This window comes from Hypanus sabinus, unplaced genomic scaffold, assembly GCF_030144855.1.
Source record: "Hypanus sabinus isolate sHypSab1 unplaced genomic scaffold, sHypSab1.hap1 scaffold_259, whole genome shotgun sequence".
In the NCBI taxonomy this organism is placed as follows: Eukaryota; Metazoa; Chordata; class Chondrichthyes; order Myliobatiformes; family Dasyatidae; genus Hypanus; species Hypanus sabinus.
In genome coordinates, this window is record NW_026780717.1 from 270517 (window position 1) to 288517 (window position 18001).

At 44.1% G+C, this 18001-nt stretch overlaps 1 protein-coding gene and 1 pseudogene across 1 annotated transcript in view; one reads left to right on the forward strand and one right to left on the reverse strand.

The window, feature by feature from the left end:
• The window catches only part of LOC132388051 (zinc finger protein 850-like), a 45890-nt pseudogene extending 27890 nt beyond the window's left edge, over positions 1-18000 (forward strand).
• Positions 1-18001, reverse strand: part of LOC132388053 (zinc finger protein 721-like) — an 87059-nt gene that overhangs the window by 62591 nt on the left and 6467 nt on the right. The window lies entirely within an intron of this gene.

Here is an 18001-nt window from a genome sequence, read left to right on the forward strand (position 1 = left end):
AGCTGTAGAAATGAATATCTCTCTATATAAAATTCACTGTGCACATATTGTTGTCACTGGGCAAAAATTTGCACAGCACAAGGTTTTTGTGCACACTGGTGATTACAAATTGGAGGGGACATTGGTGGGAAGGTGGGGAGACCTCCAGTGTCCCTGATGCCCTCACCTACAAGATGTGCATCCAGCTACAGCTTGTAACCCTGCACTTTGAGGAGTTGGAACTTAAAATGGATAAATTCTGGTTCAGCCGGGAGTCGGAGAAGGTGAAAAATATGACAGGATGAGAGGTGTTTTACACCGAGATGCAGGACATAGGAAACTGGGTGAGAGTCAGGAAGTGGAATGAGGTTAAATAGCCATCACAGAGTACTTTTGAGGCCATCCCACACAACAACAGGTGGGCCACTTTAGAAACTGTTGGGGGAGGGATTATCTGGCAGAGGGAAGACAAAGGTGTGTTAGGGGGTTCAATAGTTAGGGGAACATAACTAGAAGGGGACTAACGTCCCAGTGGTAAGGCTTGCAAGTGCTGGTGGGGGAGTTAAACTAAAGTTGCAGGCAGGGTGGGAGCCAGAATGACAGAACATATAATGGAGGTGCAGAATTGAATTGAATTGTCTTTATTACTTATATCCTTCATATACATGAGGAGTAGAAATATTTACATTATGTGTCTGTCTAAATGTGCAATATGCAATTTATGGTAATTTATAATAAACATTATGTACAACAGGACAGTCAACATAACATAGAAATACAGTTGTATCAGCATGAATTAATCAGTCTGATGGCTTGGTGGAAGAAGCTGTCCCAGAGCCTGTTGGTCCTGGCTTTTATGCTGCGGTACCATTTCCCAGATGGTAGCAGCTGGAGCAGTTAGTGGTTGGGTTGACTGGGATCCACAATGACCCTTCAGGTCCTCTTTACAGCCCTGAATAGTGAGAAGTTCACATCGACAGACGCACTGGGCTCTCCGCACCACTCTCTGCAGAGTCCTGCGATATAGGGAAGTACAGTCCCCATACCAGGCAGTGACACAGCCAGTCACAATGCTCTTAATTGTGACCCTGCAGAAAGTTCTTAGGATTTAGGTCCCCATTTCAAACTTCTCAATGCTCTGAGGTGAAAGAGGCACTGTTGTGTTTTTTTCCACCATACAACCAGCATGTATGGACCATGTATTATGATATTGTAGCCATTGCTGGGACATGGTTCCAGCCAACAGTCTGAGGGATACAGAGGAACAAATCTTTCTCCAGTGATCACAGACCATGCTAACAAACAAAGGGTGATATGTTAAGTGATTTTAATTTTCCATATATTGTCTGAGACTCCCATCCGTAAAAAGACTAGTCAAATGTGTCCTTAATTGGGAAGTAGAATTCCCAATGTAGAAGTATGCAATAAGCTGTTAGGAAATGATCCGGGGCTGTTGACAGAAATTAGTTATCATAATGCCAAGAGATTGAAAGTAAATATGGAAAAAGAGAGGTCTGGACCATGGGTTGAGATTCTAAATTGGAGAAAGGTCAACTTTGAAGGTGTCAGAAAAGATCTGACAAGTGTGGATTGGAACAGGCTGTTTCGTGGCAAATTATGATAATTTGCTAATTTATAATTTTACTAATTTGATGATTTATGATAATTAGCATAATTAGTTGGTGAGGGGGAGCACTTCAGAAGTGAAATTTTGATGATGAAGAGTTTGTACGTGCCTGCAAAACTGAAAGTTGAAAGATAACTGGTACAGGGAACCTTGGTTTTCAAGAGATATCGAGGCCAAGGGTATTTTGTTCCTCTCAATGCCTCAGACTGTTGGGTGCTACAATATCATCATTCCACACCGTAAGCTCATCCGACAATGTTTTCAGTTGTCTTCTCTTGGTTTCTAAAAGCTTCCCAATAGTTTCTGCTCTTTTGTTTTCCCTCTCTTTGGATTTTATGTTGGCTTTGGCTTCTCATTTCAGCCACGGTTGTGTCCTCCTGCCTTTCCAATGCTTCCAATTCTTTGGGATGTGTCTATCACTCAGCTCCCGAGTTGCTCCCAGAAACTCCAGCCATTGCTGCTCCATCGTCACTCCTACCAGATTCCCCTTCCAGTCAAGTGTGGCCAGCTTCTCTGTCACAGAAACATGGAGAAGGTCAGAACAGAAACATGCGCACTCTGGACGATCAGAATGGTAATCTGTACGGGAGACAAAATAGATGGGGGAGGTTTTAAATAGTAGTTTAGCATCCGTATTGACTCAGGAGATGGACACAGAGTCTGTAGAAGTGAGGCAAAGCAGCATCAACTTCATGGACCCTGTACAGATTACAGAGGTGGAGGTTTTTGCTGTCTTAAGGCAAATTAGCGTGGATAAATCCCCAGGGCTTGGCAAGTTGTTCACTAGGACCCTGCGGAAGACAAGTGCAGAAATTGTCGGGGTCCAAGCACAGATATTTAACTCATCCTTAGTGACAGCTGAGATACTGGAGGATTGGAGGACGCCAATGTTGTTCAGCTGTTCAAGAAAGACTCTAAAATTAAGCTAGGAAATTTTATATTGGTGAGCTTGACAACAGTAGTGGAAAAGTCATTGTGACATATGTGTAGGAACCGGATATATAAGTATTTGGATAGATGTGGACTGATTAAGGATAGACAGCATGACTTTGAGCATAGGAGGTCATGTCTAACCAATCTTATAGAGTCTCTCGAGGAAGTTATCAGGAAAGTGGTTGAAGACAAGGCAGTGGATGTTGTCTACGTGGACTTTAGCAAGGCACTTGACAAAGTCTCATATGAGAAGTTGGTCAAGAAGGTTTAGTCACTCAGCATTCAGGATGAGATAGTAAATTGGATGAGACTCTGTCTTTGGGAGAAGCCAGAGTGTGGTAGCTGATGGTTGCCTTTCTGACTGGGGGCATGTGACTAGTGGTGAGCCACAGGGATCAGTGCTGGATCTGTTGTTGTTTGTCATCTATCTTAGTAATCTGGATGATAGTGTGGTTAACTGGATCAGCAAATTTGTGGATGACACCAAGACTGGTGTTGTAACGGACAGCAAGGAAGACTATCATGGCTTGCAGTGCAATCTGAACCCACTGGGAAAATGGTTTTAGAAATGGAAAATGGAATTTAATGCAGACTAGTGTGAGTTGTTGCACTTTGGTCTGACCTACCAAGGGAGGTCTTTCACAGTGACTGGTCGGGCACGGAGGAGTGTTGTAGAGGAAAGGGACCTAGGAATACAAGTCATTAATTCATGGAAAGTGGTATGACAGTTAGATAGTGACGGAAAAAAATATTTTAGCCCATTGGTCTTCACAAACCAAATAGTGACAATAGATGGATTTTATGTTCACTTGTAGAAGACATTGGTGAGGCCTAATTTGGAGTATTGTGTGCAGTTTTGGTCACCTACCTACAGGAAAGATTTAAAAGAGGTTCAGAGATTTTAGAGAAAATTCACAAGGATGTTGCCATGTCTGGAGGACTTGAGTTATAAGGAAAGATTGAATGGGTCAGGACATTATTCGTTGGAATGTAGAAGATTGAGGGAGATTTGATTGTGATAGAGAGGCATTGATAGAGTTAATGCAAGCTGCCTTTCTCCACTGAGATGGGGGTGGGACTACAACCAGTGGCCAGGGGTTAAGGTGAAAGGTGAAATGTTAAGGGGAACACGAGGGAAACTTCTTCACACAGACAGTTGCCTGGGTGTGGAATGAGTGGCCAGCACAAGTGGTGCATGCGAGCTCGATCTCAACATTTAAGAGGTTCGTATAGGTACCTGGATGGTAGAGGTATGGGAGTGGGCAATTTAAATAGTTCAGCACAAACCAGATGGCCCAAAGGACCTGTTTCTGTGTTGTACTTTTCTACAAGAACCTGAAATATTACAAAAATTCACTGTCCTTTTAACAGCTGCGGAACAACAGTTCACCTCAGCAGGAATTTTTTATATGGCATTAAAAATTGTGGCACTTTAACATAATAATACATAAAAGAGTGAGAGTGTTTCAGTTACTGTGGGGCCAGGCACCCATGCAGCTCTGCAGGAACAGGGAATAATACCAATGAAGAGAGTCAAACTGAGCCAAGGTACAGATTGGAGATGGTAGAAATGCCCCATTCTTATAGAGACAGGAAGAGCATCAGGGTCATTCCAGATACCAGCACTCTGCCCAGTCAGAAGATGATTTCTCTGTCCAACTTTGCTTCAACCTCATTGTAACAGTGTGATACCAGATCAAACCTTGACAACTCAAGTAATCTCATCTGAAATGTTGTCCTACACCCATTGATGGATTTTGTAAATCTTTTCACAGGTTAAAAATGAGAAGGAATTTGTCTCCGGGAATCACAAACAAGTTTTGTTCTTTCTGTCTAGATATTTTAGAAGTGGAGCAAGGGATACCATCAATCATCCTTCCTGCTCAGACTGTGGGGAGGAATTCACTTGGTTATTTGACCAAATAGCAAACCTGTCATTTTACACAGGAGAAAGGACATTCACCTGCTCAGACAGTGGGAATGGATTCACTCAGTCATCTCAACTGAAGGTACATCAGCAAGTTCACACTGGACAAGGCCATTTTCCTGTTTTGTGTGTAATAAAGAATTCAGTTGGTTTTCCCACCTGTGGACACACCAGTCAGTTCACACCACACCGAGCAGATGTTGTTCATCTGCTGAAGTTATGGGAAAGTATTCACTCGGTCATCTGACCTAATGGCTCACCAGCGAGTTCACACCAAGGAGCGGCTGTTCACCTGCTCCATCTGTGAGAAGAGATTCAGTAACTCTTCAACCCTATGGAAACACCAGCGAATTCACAATGGGGAGAAGCCGTTCCCCTGCGCAGTTTGTGGGAAGAGATTCATTGACTCATCCAGCCGACAGAAACATCAGCGAGTTCATACCGGGGAGAAGCCGTTCACCTGCTCAGAATGTGGGAAACGATTCACTCAGTCATCCCACCTTCAGAGTCATCAGCGAGTTCACGCCGGGAAGAAGCCATTCACCTGCTCAGAATGTGGGAAACGATTCACTCGGTCATTCTACCTACTTGAACACCTGCGAGTTCACACTGGGGAGAGGCCATTCACCTGCTCAGACTGTGGGAAGGGATTCACTCAGTTATCCAACCTACAGAGTCATCAGCGAGTTCACACTGGGGAGAAGCCGTTCACCTGCTCAGTCTGTGGGAAGAGATTCACTCAGTCATCTCATCTGCAGAGACATGAGCGAGTTCACACTGGGGAGAAGCCGTTCACCTGCTCAGTCTGTGGGAAGAGATTCATTTATTTATCCCACCTGCAGATACATCAGCGAGTCCACAGTGGAGAGAAGCCGTTCACCTGCTTGGTCTGTGGGAAAAGACTCGCTCATTTATCCAGCTTACAGATTCATCAGCGAGTTCACACTGGGGAGAGGCCATTCACTTGCTCAGTCTGTGGGAAGGGATTCACTCGGTCATCCACCCTACAGAGTCATCAGCGAGTTCACACTGGGGAGAAGCCATTCACCTGCTCAGAATGTGGGAAGAGATTCACTCAGTCATCCACTCTACAGAGACATCAGCGAGTTCACACTGGGGAGAAGCCATTCAGCTGCTCAGAATGTGGGAAAGGATACACTCAGTCATCCGAACTACTGGCACACCAGTCAGTTCACAATGGGGAGGAGTCGTTGTTATGAATCCCTAAGTTTTGTTTGTTGTGGACTGTCATTTTAAGTGAGAGGGATGATTATAAGGCGTATCAGTCTGACTTGCAGCTTGTTTAGTTTTCTTTCTTTGTCAATCTTTTTGTTAAGTTTTTCAAAAGCAATTCATAATGTTCTTAGTAGTACAAAGGGAGTGGGATTACATTGTTGGCAATTAACATATGTTAAAAAATATATAAATAGCACCAATATAATTGACTTCCCAAATCCCTAATATAACCAAAATAGAAAAAAAAGGAAAAAAAAACAAATTGAAATCAAACAAAAACTAAACTGAACCAAACTGAAACTAAACTAAGCTGGTCTAGTCAATTATGTCAAATAAAATCATTAATGTCGTCAACTCCGCTCCTCTACTCAAATCAATGGATAAAGTAAAGGAATCCGAAGAAATCAAATGTCATTCTATGGAAGTGTTGAATAAAAGGCCTCCAAGTTTCTTCAAATTTAACCGAGGGGTCAAATGTACCACTTCTATTTTTTTTCTAAATTTAAACAAGATATTGTTTGAGAAAACCACTGAGCTGTAATTGGAGGATTTGTCTCTTTCCAGTTCAATAAAATAGGTCTTCTAGCCATTAAGATAGCAAATGCAATCATCCGCCAAGCTGCAGAGGACAAATCAATCCAAAAATTGCAGTAATAGGATGAGGTTGTAAATCTACGTGTAAAATTGTAGAGAATATATCAACAATATTTTTTCATAATTGTTCCAATACAGAGCAAGGCCAAAACTTACGAGTTAGAGAAGCTACCTCAGAACGACATCTATCCCAGATCTGATTTATATAAGAATAAAATTGTGCTAATTTATCCTCAGATATATGTGCCCTATGTACCACTTTAAATTGAATCAACATCTGTTTGGCACAAATAGAAGAAAACCTAATTAATTGCAAACATTTTTTCCCCATTTCTTTGTAGGTACAGAGAATTGAATGTCCTTCCCCCATTCATTTTTAATTTTATCAGATATATCTGGCTGTATTTTCATAATCATAAATATAATTTGCCCAAATCCAATATTTTTTAGATATCGGCAAATTATATTTATTAGACTACTGCTCAAAAGACATGAAACAGTTATCCAAAATTAAATCACGAAAAAATATTATACCCTTCATTTTCCAAGCCATAAAGGTTTGATCCATGACAGAGGGTTAAAAGAAATAATTAGATATAATAGGATTTGATAATATAAATTAATTCAAGCCAAGGAATTTACGAAACTGAAACTGAAACCATATTCAGAATGTATGTTTAATTATCTGGTTTACCATTTGTTTATTCAATTTAGAGAGAAACAAGGGAAGTGAGCTCCCTAAGATGGAAGCCAATGAAAATCCTTGTGCCGAATTGCGTTCAAGATTAACCCAATGAAGACCAACATTCAAATCCACTTCTTATGTACAGAATATTAAGTATTGAATATTACTTGCCCAGTAATAAAATCTTAAATTTGGCGCTGCCAAGCCACCATTCTTTTTGGATTTCTGCAAATATTTTTTACTTAGCCTAGGATTTTTGTTCTGCCATTTTTTAGATGAACTTTTAGAGTCAATAGTATCAAAAAAGGATTTAAGTATAATGATTGGTACTGCTGGGAAAAGATATAAAATCTTAGGTAAAATAATCATTTTTTTTGCATTAATTTGGCCAATCAATGACATAGACAATAAGGACCAGCTAGTAAGCAACTGTTTGACCTGATCAATTAAAGGTAAAAGATTAACATTAAATAAATCCTTGTGTTTTTTTTTTAGTAATTTTAACACCTAGATAAGTAAAATAATTCGTAACTAATCTAAATGCTAAATGGCAAACGATTGGAACTGACAAATTTAAAGGGAAAAGTTCACTCTTATTAAGATTCATTTTGTAACCAGTAAAGTTACTAAACTGAGTGAGCAGGATATAACAGGAGGATTGGATTTGTCAGGATTCGAAATATATAATAACAAATCATTTGCATATAATGTTAACTTGAGGAGAGTCACGAATAGCAATAGCTAAAGATTCCAGGGCCATGTCAAATAGCAATGGGCTGAGAGGATAACCTTGCCTAGTGCCGCGAAATAACCGAGAAAAAGGAGATCTTATATTATTGGTAAGTACCGAAGCCGTAGGGGCATAATATATCAATTTAACCCAAGATATAAATTAGGAAATAAAATTAAATTTCTCAAGCGTGGTAATTAAGTATGGCCGTTCAACTCTATCAAATGCATTCTCGGCACCCAATGAGTTGACTCATTCTGGAATTCTAGATGAGGGAGTATAAACAATATTCATCAATCTCCTAATATTAAAGGACAAATAGCGGTTTTTAATAAATCTGGTCTGATCGACAGAGATACTTACAGGCAATACATTCTCCAATCTAGTAGCCAGCATTTCCGCCTCCTGTCCAGGGATGCTGCATTTACCTGATGTGCAGGTTCGAGATTCCACCACCTGGGACCTCGGGGAATTACACGGACGCGAAGACCCCGGGAGGTGGGGGGGTGGTAGGGGTGCAGGGCGTACCTCAGTCTGGGACACCAGTGTCCCGGGGTTTGCATTTTTCCGGAGAGAAGGTTTTTGCTCCCTTTGCAGAGGACGGTGCATTCGGCGGTTTGGCCGATATAATGATCTTAAATTGACAGATCCCTCAGCCGTGATGTTGGATCTGCGGCGATCTCGGTCACGGCCCTGAAGTGTGATTTTATAATCATCGGTTCCCTGATGCAGAGTGACGGTGAGAAACGGGACTGATTATTCAACCGGTCACATGTTGTCGCCGGTCAGTTAATTGTGTGTGACTGTGAGTGAATCGGAGGCAACTTATTTATTCCTGCACGTTGGCAGCTCACACATTCTTTAATTTACATTTGTTATGATGAAATCAGTAAACCGCTGTAACTTCCTGTCCTGGTGTCGGACTCGAGTTTTACTTGAGGCTTCTGTTGCCCCGCACCCTGTGCACCGCAACAGTGGGTCGAAGCTCCTCACACTGACACAGTAGCATCTCAGCTCCAGGCTGAGGGAGGTCGGACTGGCAGAGTCTGGGAACCCAGGATCACAGCTCCACCCAACCCACATCGTGGCTGACTGATCCCCTCCTGCCCCCGCATACAGTTAAACTCGACTGTAATATCAGCCGTAGTACGAGAGGGATGGGGTATGGAACACTGGCGTTAAACACAGAGTGATTCTCTCTCCACACGCTCCCGGGGTCAGACACAGAGTGAAGCTCCCTCCATACTGTCCCATCACATACTCCCGGGGTCAGACACAGTGAAGCTCCCTCCATACTGTCCCATCACATACTCCCGGGGTCAGACACAGACTGAAGCTCCCTCCACACCGCCCCATCACACACTCCCGGGGTCAGACACAGAGTGAAGCTCCCTCCATACTGTCCCATCACACACTTCCGGGGTCAGACACAGAGTGAATTTCCCTCCACACTGTCCCATCACAGACTCCTGGGGTCAGACACAGAGTGAATCTCCCTCCACACCGTCCAATCACACACTCCCGGGGTCAGACACAGAGTGGAACTGTTCTGGTTGCACTGGGAGAAATCGAAGAAAAACTGTTTTATGAAGGTCGTGAGTTACTTGGAATTGGTTTGAAACGTCTCTTGAACATCTAAGTGAGCGGGTGGGTTAGTGTGAAAGTTTCGTTTGGAGTTTTTCTGCCAGTTTGGAAGGGGTTGTTGACGGCTGCGAACTGCGTAGCTCCCTGCTGTGGCCGCTGGCAACTAGCCAGGAAGCCGGGTCTCTCCAAAAACAGGAGACAAACGCTGTTGTTCCCCCGAGTGACATCGGGACAACCTCCTTCCATCTCTGTCGTCGGGAGTCTCGTTCGGTGTAGGAGCCGAAACATCGTTTGAGACGTCTCGACCTCTCACGGCCTGGACGTTCTGCGGGACTAACGGAGCCTTTCCTGGCGTTGGAATTTCTGTTACTGAGCCGGCAGGGTACCGTCGAGTAGAAACTTTTCCAGCCAGTTACTCAACTCACTCCAGGACTTTATAACCGTTTTATTCTCGATTCGGACAGAGAAGCAACATGCTGGACCGGTCTACAGGGAGACGCAGGCCTTCGGGGACTTATGCAAAGGCGGCTGCCTCTCCAGCCTCGGACAACGCCCTGTTTCGGACGGTGAAAGTGGAACGCGAGGCGCAATGTATTTTACGAACTGGAACTACTCTGGAAGATTGTGCGGAGGCTATGGAGGACTTGTTGGGGAGAGATGGTGTTTTGACCACTGAGAAAGAAAGCGAATAAGAAGTCCAAACACTCTAAGAAGTCTGCCGCCGAGAAAGCAGAGCTCACGCCCTTTTGCCCTGAAGTGGAGCGGGAGGCTCGGGGAAGTGCACAGTTGGACGGGGTGATGGAAGCGGAGAGTAACGCTCTATCGGTGAATCCCGCACCTGTGTGATCCTCCGGCTTGAAGAGGAGAAAGGAATGTTCCCCCCAGAGGGCAGAGAATGTAGATGAGGGGGAGTCCCAGAAAGGACTCCGGGTGGAAGTTGTGTCTAACCCTGAATCCCCAGATGTAGCCACCAGTCCTGTGGTAGGTGGTGTGATTGTGCAGGAAGCTAGTGCTAGGCCTGTTTGCACAACTTAAACAGACCTGGAGCCCTCCACCCAGGACTTAGCAGTAAGCGCCTCCCTGGAGGCAAATGTATTAAACAGTATGAGCGGAGAGGAGAACAAACTCTCTCACTGTCAGCTTTAGGCTGCCGGTGAATCCCTTGGATCAGAGCTGCTGGGGTCCCCTTCATGCCTGTCTCCTGGGGAGGGTGATGTAATCTGCTATGCCGACCCCATCAACTAATGGCCTGCAGGGAGTCTCTGGGGATTATCCTTCCATCGTCGGAACTGTGGATAAGACTGATGCGACGTTGGAGCGGTAAGGTTTGAGTGACGTACCCGCTGCGCAGTGTGGTTCACATGTGCAGCCACCTATTAGAACACATGAGGAGGAACATGGGGGATCTGACTGCAGTGAGGGGTTGGAGGGAGATTCTTTTCTTAGCGAGAGAATGGACATCCTCACCCGTTCTGAGAAATCCCCATTGATAACTGTGGAGGAGATCTGAGAGTTCATTCACTCCTCTGTGGGTGCCAAGCATCGGCCTAAACTCGCCTCGCTTCGCTGGCCTAACATGCCGAGGCTGGTGAAGTCCCTGCGAGTCATCCTCAGACGGAAGGGGAAGGGGAAGAGGAATACTGTGTCGGGAATGACAGACGGCAGCTGAAATCCTTCCTGGATGACCTGCTAGGGGACATCAGAGTGGGAATCAGCCTCGCTCCTTCGGGAGACGGTGGGTCACAGGGTGGCGTTGGCACCACTCGGGCCGGAAAGCAAACAGCATTTTTGTTTTTTTTTTCTGGATAGTGTGGTTGAGGGCCCCTCCGCTCTCACCGGGAAGGGTATTGTTGCTGAGGCCTAGTGTACTCCCGACATGAAGCTCACTGTAGCTAGTCTAAAGTTTAATGGTAGCAGGGGTTCTCTCCGCAGATAAAACAATCTCGCAGTCCTCAGGCATGGGAGATATGCGGTGAATGACCTGTAGGGAATCCATACCACCCCAGGGGATGAGTCTGTTTGGCTTCTAGAGTGGCGGGGCGGGGTCTACATGAGCCACCTTAGCTCCAACTCTAGCGGGGTGGTGATCCTGTTGGCCTCGACCTTCCAGCCGGAAATGGCAAAAGCTCAGGATGTCTTTCCCGGCCGCCTGTTCCATCTGGCTGTGCGCCTGGATGGTGAACCTCTGCATTTCATCAACGTGTATGCCCTGAGGGGCGGGGTGATCTGGGTGAGCCCCCGGCACACAGCAGCTACCGGGACAAAAGGGCCATCACGGAGGAGGAGAGGTTCTGGATGACAGCCTCTCCCAGATAGGACACGGCCCGATTGTCCCGTGACGTGATCCAGATGACCAGTGTGCTGGAGACGCCGGCTGACGGAACGGCAGTGGCACTGCAACACACCGAAGATGCCCTCAACCGAACGGCGGCAGAGCTGGCGGCTGTCAGGATGGTCGCCCTGCAGAATCGACTGGCCCCGGATTACCTACTGGCGGCTGATGGTGGGACCTGTGCAGTCATTGGTAAGGGGCGCTGCACGTTTATCCCTGACGAGTCGACTAACATCACCCACTTGGCTGCTCACATTCGGGACTCGGTGGCTAAAATTCAAAAATCGACGGACCAGCTCCTCCAACACGACACCTCATGGGGAAACTGGTGGCCGTTTGGGTCCTTAGTGGGGTGGTGGGCAACTGTCATTCACTGATCGATTGCACTCAATCTCGTTATCATTCTGTGTGTATATTATGCTGTGCTGGTCAAAATATTCAGAGCACGTCTGCCTTTCTTCAGAAATAGTTAAGTGTAAGACTTCCATTAAGATATATTACTTTCCTTCTCACTCTGTTACATGTAATGAACTGGGAGATTCAGGAGTGAAACTGGTGTCTCCGGCTCTGAGGAACCCGGAGTGTAAAATACAGAAACTGGAGTAAGTACCAGACTGTGGGAGATTGTGTTTACAGTCACTGGGTGTCTGACACTGAACATTAATGTAATCAGTAATTGTGTTACTGATAAACACTGGGAATTTGCACTGTCTCCTGTCTCTCTGTGTCCTTCACCCTCCCTCTCTCTCATCTCCAGGCTGTGGGATGTCGGTCTCACAGATTTTGGCGTGGATCCGAAGGGTGGACTGTATTGGAGGGGTCGTGACTGTCACGTGACGGAACTGCCCACTACCTGGTCGGAAGGTACGCCACCTGCCAGTCAAGGTTTGACCCCTCCTCGCCCATCAATGCACACCTCACTATTGGTCCCTTTAATTAGCCTTCCTTGTACTTGGCCTCGAGCAATTGGCCTTTGTAATAGGCTTAACCCTGCTGGAACCCAGCCATTGCCCCACTGTGAATTACCAGGGCGGGACCCTCCAGCCCTGCTGCACTATAAAGGGTGTCACGTGTGCTGGACCCTTTCCCTTTGCCAACTCCGAGGGATCACCCTGCTTCACCCCAGGCTGAGAACCGTGGAACGGAGCTGGAGGAATTGTTGGTGAGCTGTGTATTGAAGACTATGGGGAGCGTTGATTACTGTCCCTGATAACATAGAGCCGAGCCTGCACAGAGACAAGTGGTGGAGAGTATCGTATTGATTTTTCCCTTGGTTGTGTGTGTGTGTGCGTGTACTTTGTTCCCAGGCGATTTTCCCACGTTCATTAGTAATTGACCGTGTGTGTTTTATTGCCGATCCGCCTTTCCCCACGACTGTTGTGAATTGTGTGCATGTTGCTTCAGTTGCCATTTTCCCACGCTTGCCTTCTGTAAATAAAATACTTTACTACCAAGACTGTGTCCAAACTCCTTGCCTTTGAGACCTACCGAATCTGTTTCCCCACTTAGCACACTTGCTCACACAATTTACATTGTCTACGTTCATGCGATATGGGTGTTGTGTAATCGGTTTGGCTTGACCAACATCTGCATCATGTCCTGCGACCGTGGTTTGCTTGGGAACATCAGGAAATAAATCTTTAAACTTCAGAATTAATTCCTTCAGCTGTTGTTGTTGCTTTGGCTGCAGGTGAGCCAACTTGTTATCAATGTTTTCTAGAACAAGCGAGTTCATTAGCCTAACTGGGACCACGTTTGGCTTGTGAAAAGTCTCAGACGAGTCAATTGTTTCATTCTCAGGGTTACCAGATTCATATGTTTTGACAACAATACTCACGGACGGTGCCTGTTTGTCAAAATAAGGCTTTATCATATTTATGTGTACAACCTGTGTTGTTTACATCAGTCGGGTGTTTTGATAACATAATTCACATTATTAATTTGAGAGACTATTTCATACAGTCTGTTGAATTTCGCCTGAGGTGGATTCGTCAACATTGGAAATAGGAAAGCACCTTATTCCCCACCGGGTATTTTCTTTCGCAAGCCCGCTTATCAAACCAACACTTAATTTTGTTTTGAGAAATCTTTAAGTTTTGTCTTGCTAGAGTACAGGCGTGGTGTAGTTTATTTTTGAACTTCAAAACATAGTCTAACAAGTTAACATGTACATCCCCATCAATCCACTGTCCCTTTACCAAGGTCAAAAGTCACCTCACTCTGCGACCATATACAAGTTCAAATGGACTAAAGCCCAGTGATTCCTGTACCGACTCTCTTACTGCGATTAAAAGCAAATATATTCCTTCATCCCAGTCTTTTCCATTTTCAATTCAGTATGTCTTTTGTTGGCGTGTGCGTGCGTGCATCAATGATGTCTTTATCAAGCCTTTACAAGGCACGGAGCGAGTGAGAAAGATTGTGTGGTACACAGTATGTCTGAATCATTGTTTTGAGGGTAGAATATGAAATCTTTCTAGAGCCCATTGTATTTCAGGATGGTACGCGGATAATTTAATTTGTTTAGCTCCCAGTTCATAAACTACCTGCTGGAATAATACAGATGTAAAATTACTTCCTTGATCAGACTGGATTTCTTTAGGCAAACCAAATAAAGTAAAAAAACTTGGTAACAGCCTTCGCCACAGTTTTAACATTAATATTTCTGAGAGGTATTGCCTCTGGGAATCTGGATGCAGTATGCATAATAATTAGCAAATACTGATGGCCAGCTTTAGTCTTTGGCAATGGGCAAACTCAATCCACGATAACTTTAGAAAAGGTTCACCGAATGCAGGTATAGACCACGGTGGGACCACTGGGATGACCTGATTAGGTTTACCAACAACTTGACAAGTGTGACAGGTTCTGCAAAAGGTCACAACATCTTTCCTGAACTTAGGCCAGTAAAATTTTTACATAATCCTGTTTAGTTTTATTCACTCCAAAATGTCGACCTAAGGGCATACTGTGGCCAAAATTAAAAATTCAGCCCTATAAACTTTAGGAACTACAACTTGGTGAACAATTGCCCATTCCTCACTCGCTGGTACAGCAGGTGGCCTCCACTTCCTCATTAACACTCCATCCTTGAGATAATACCCTACTGGCACTTTCTTAATCTCATCATCTGAGAGAGCTGTTTCTTCTAAAGCTTCAAACTCAGGGTCTCGGTTCTGTTCTGCTATAAACTCCTTCCTAGACAGGGATAAATCTTTCTCATTAGACTTACTACCTGAATCCTGTTGAAACAATGAAGGCAGAAAAGTCCCTGACGAGTCATCATAACCTGAATCCCGATTTTGGCTATCATGGGTATATTATCATGCACATAACCGTCTGCGTCGGCAGACTTTTTAGCCATACTTCGAATTACTGTGCAGGAAGGATAAATGTTAAAATCCATCTGTGGGTCGTCAGTGGTTGGGTTAGTTGTCAACAGCACTGCAGGAACAACTTTATTATCTGCCAGGTCATTCCCTAACAGCAATCTTTCACCGGTAAACTGGAACATATTCCGATCTTATCAGGTCCCGAAACCAACCTTGACTGTAAAGTTACCTTGTGCAATGGCACAGAAATCATGCCACCCCCAATGCCTTTAATAAGATTTAGCTCACTAGTGTCAGTCTCCTCACCAAACTTTAGAACGCTGTCCAATAAAAGTGACTGAGAAGCCCCAGTATCTCGAAGGATTTTCACTGGTAACAGGGTTGAAACTTCCTTTACTAATACAAACCGATCTGACATAAAATGATTGAGCCCCTTCTTAACTCGGTCAGCCCTCTCAGTCCTTAACTGAGCTTCAACAGAATGTTCAGAACCCTGTGCGTTTATAGGTGCTTCAACATTGTGAACACAGGCATTTGGGACTGACACCTTTTCCTTTCTCTTCTTCAGGATGGAACAATTAGCCATCATATGACCAGCTTTCTTACAATAGTAACAAGTGAGACCAGATATTTATCCTTCAACTGTTTCCCTTCATCCTTACACTTGTCACTAGTCCCAGCTTTAATTACTAGTTTACCCTGCTGATCCCTGCTACTCTTTTGGAAGATCTTATTTGGAGTAAACTTAACCTTATGAGTTAAAGCAAACTACTCTGCTGATCTAGCAGTCTTCCGTAAAATGGCAGCATTCTTTTCATCTAAATATGTCTTTATGTCATCATAGACGCATCTTTAGAATTTTTCAATTAAAACCAACTCTTTCAAGCTGTTAAAATCATCATTTATATTTGTATATGTGCACTAGCGGTCAAAACACACAAACGTATCATAAGCAAATTCCATATAAGTCTGATTCACAGATTTCCTTAAATTTCTAAACTTTTGCCTGTATGATTCTGGGACCAACTCATAAGCTTTGAGCACAGCCTGTTTCACTATGTCATAATTAGCTGCATTTTCAATTGATAGGGCAGAATGAGCTTGTTGAGCCTTACCCTTAATTATATTTTGTAACTAAAGAGTCCAGCTTCCTTTCGGCCACTTTATCAAAATGCTGGAAGGATTTACCAACCTCAGTCTCATCAAATGGAGGGGCCAATTTAACCGCCTGGCTGGCAATAAACGGTCTCCTTTGAGACAGCAACTTTTTTCTTGAGCCTTAACCTCTCTATCACAAACTGCCTCTGTCTTTCTCCTTATCCCTCTGTATTTCTGCTTCCTCAGCTTCAAGACTTTTTTTTATGCTTCTTCTGTCTGTTTGTATGCCTCTCGAGCATCAAACCTCCTCTTTCTCTTCAGCCTCTAATTTAAGTACATCAATCTTCAATTGTTCCAGTCATAACTGGATCTCCTCTTTACTCACAGAAAACCTCTGTAACACCTCCTTATCATACACCTTCATAGATATACAGTGCTCAACTATTTTCCTCTGAATTTCTGGGGCTGTCATAACCCCCCCCCCCCCCGTGGCATCTGCAATTCCCAGCCGCACCATCAACCGGTCATATTAAAGTGTCCTGTAGCCGCCCATCCTCCTGATAATCTGGTAAACGACTGAGCTGTTGAGTTACACCAACCTAAGTAGATGGCGCTGGATAATTGGATTGTGCCATTCTACTACAGACAGAGGGGTGTTCTCTGGAGCTATTTCATTTATGCCATATCTTTTTAAGGAGAGGAATATTTTCTCTCCCATGCAACTTACTATTGAATGGCCGGCATCCAATATACGCCCACAGCCAGGAGCTGAGTGGTGTCTCTTGGTCTGAGGAGTATTTCGCTATGTTGTTGTAACCCAGTTTTGTTCTGTTTAGCTGATTCAAGTTTGGACTGTAGAACAGTTCTGTTCAGTTTATAAACATTTTGGGTAATAAAACCCCTATTTTTTTTTTCACCTGTACCTGCTCTCCCAGTTTTATGCTTCCCCTGGTCCTTCACACATTCTTACCTCGTTAGGGTTCAGCCTATTAGTAATAGTCAGCAATTCATTCTTTTTGGCTTTTCCTAATGCCTCAGGGGTTGGCGCTTCCAGACATATATAAATATCCATTGCTGCTGATTTCCACATACAAATAAATCAAAAGGGATTTTCCCCAATCAGATTGATAATTATTTGATCAATAAGCCCTGCAAATTTGTTCATATCCCAGACGCAGGCCCCAATTTTGTTATGAACCATAATGCTTTAGACACAAACCAGCAGCAATAGACTACACCTGGAGTCCAGTTTTGATGTTAAAACCACTGTCTTTATTCGTAACTACTTATAAAATTGTAACAAACAATTTGAAAAGAAAGTTTAGTGTTATGTGTATAAATGTGTGTAAATATAACTCCCAAACTACTGAGCTTGGGGGGAAACAATGCTTGGAGTCTGGCAATGGTATAGTTCAGGTCATCCACAGGATAGGTGATGAGAGCGATAGTTGTAATCCAGGGTAAATGTCGAGAGAAGGCAATTCTGTCGAATTCCACAGGTTCCACGGTGGTAAAATGAGAGATCAGTCGCTGTAGAATTTATCCGTCGTTCCAAATCCACATACGAATTATCACCGAAAGCGAATTGTCACAGTGATATCGTCGTCACGCCCAGGAAAGGGTACCACATAAGTGGTCTCCACAGGATACGCCAAATCCGTTCCAAACCTATGGATCAAACGAGGTGACAACCACACATTCGATGTATGGTGAATTGATAATTAACCCACCCTTGCGGGCATAGGAAATTTCTGAAAAATGACCCTTGGCCACCAGCTCCCTGGTTTCAATCCTTCCATTTTTCCTCTGTCTCAATCTGACTCTGAGCGTCCGTGTCCTCGATTAAAACTAAACAAGCTGCAAGTCAGACTGATTTGACTTCTTAACCTCACACTTTCTCTTTTAAAATGACAGTCCACAGCAAACGAAACCTAGGGATTCATA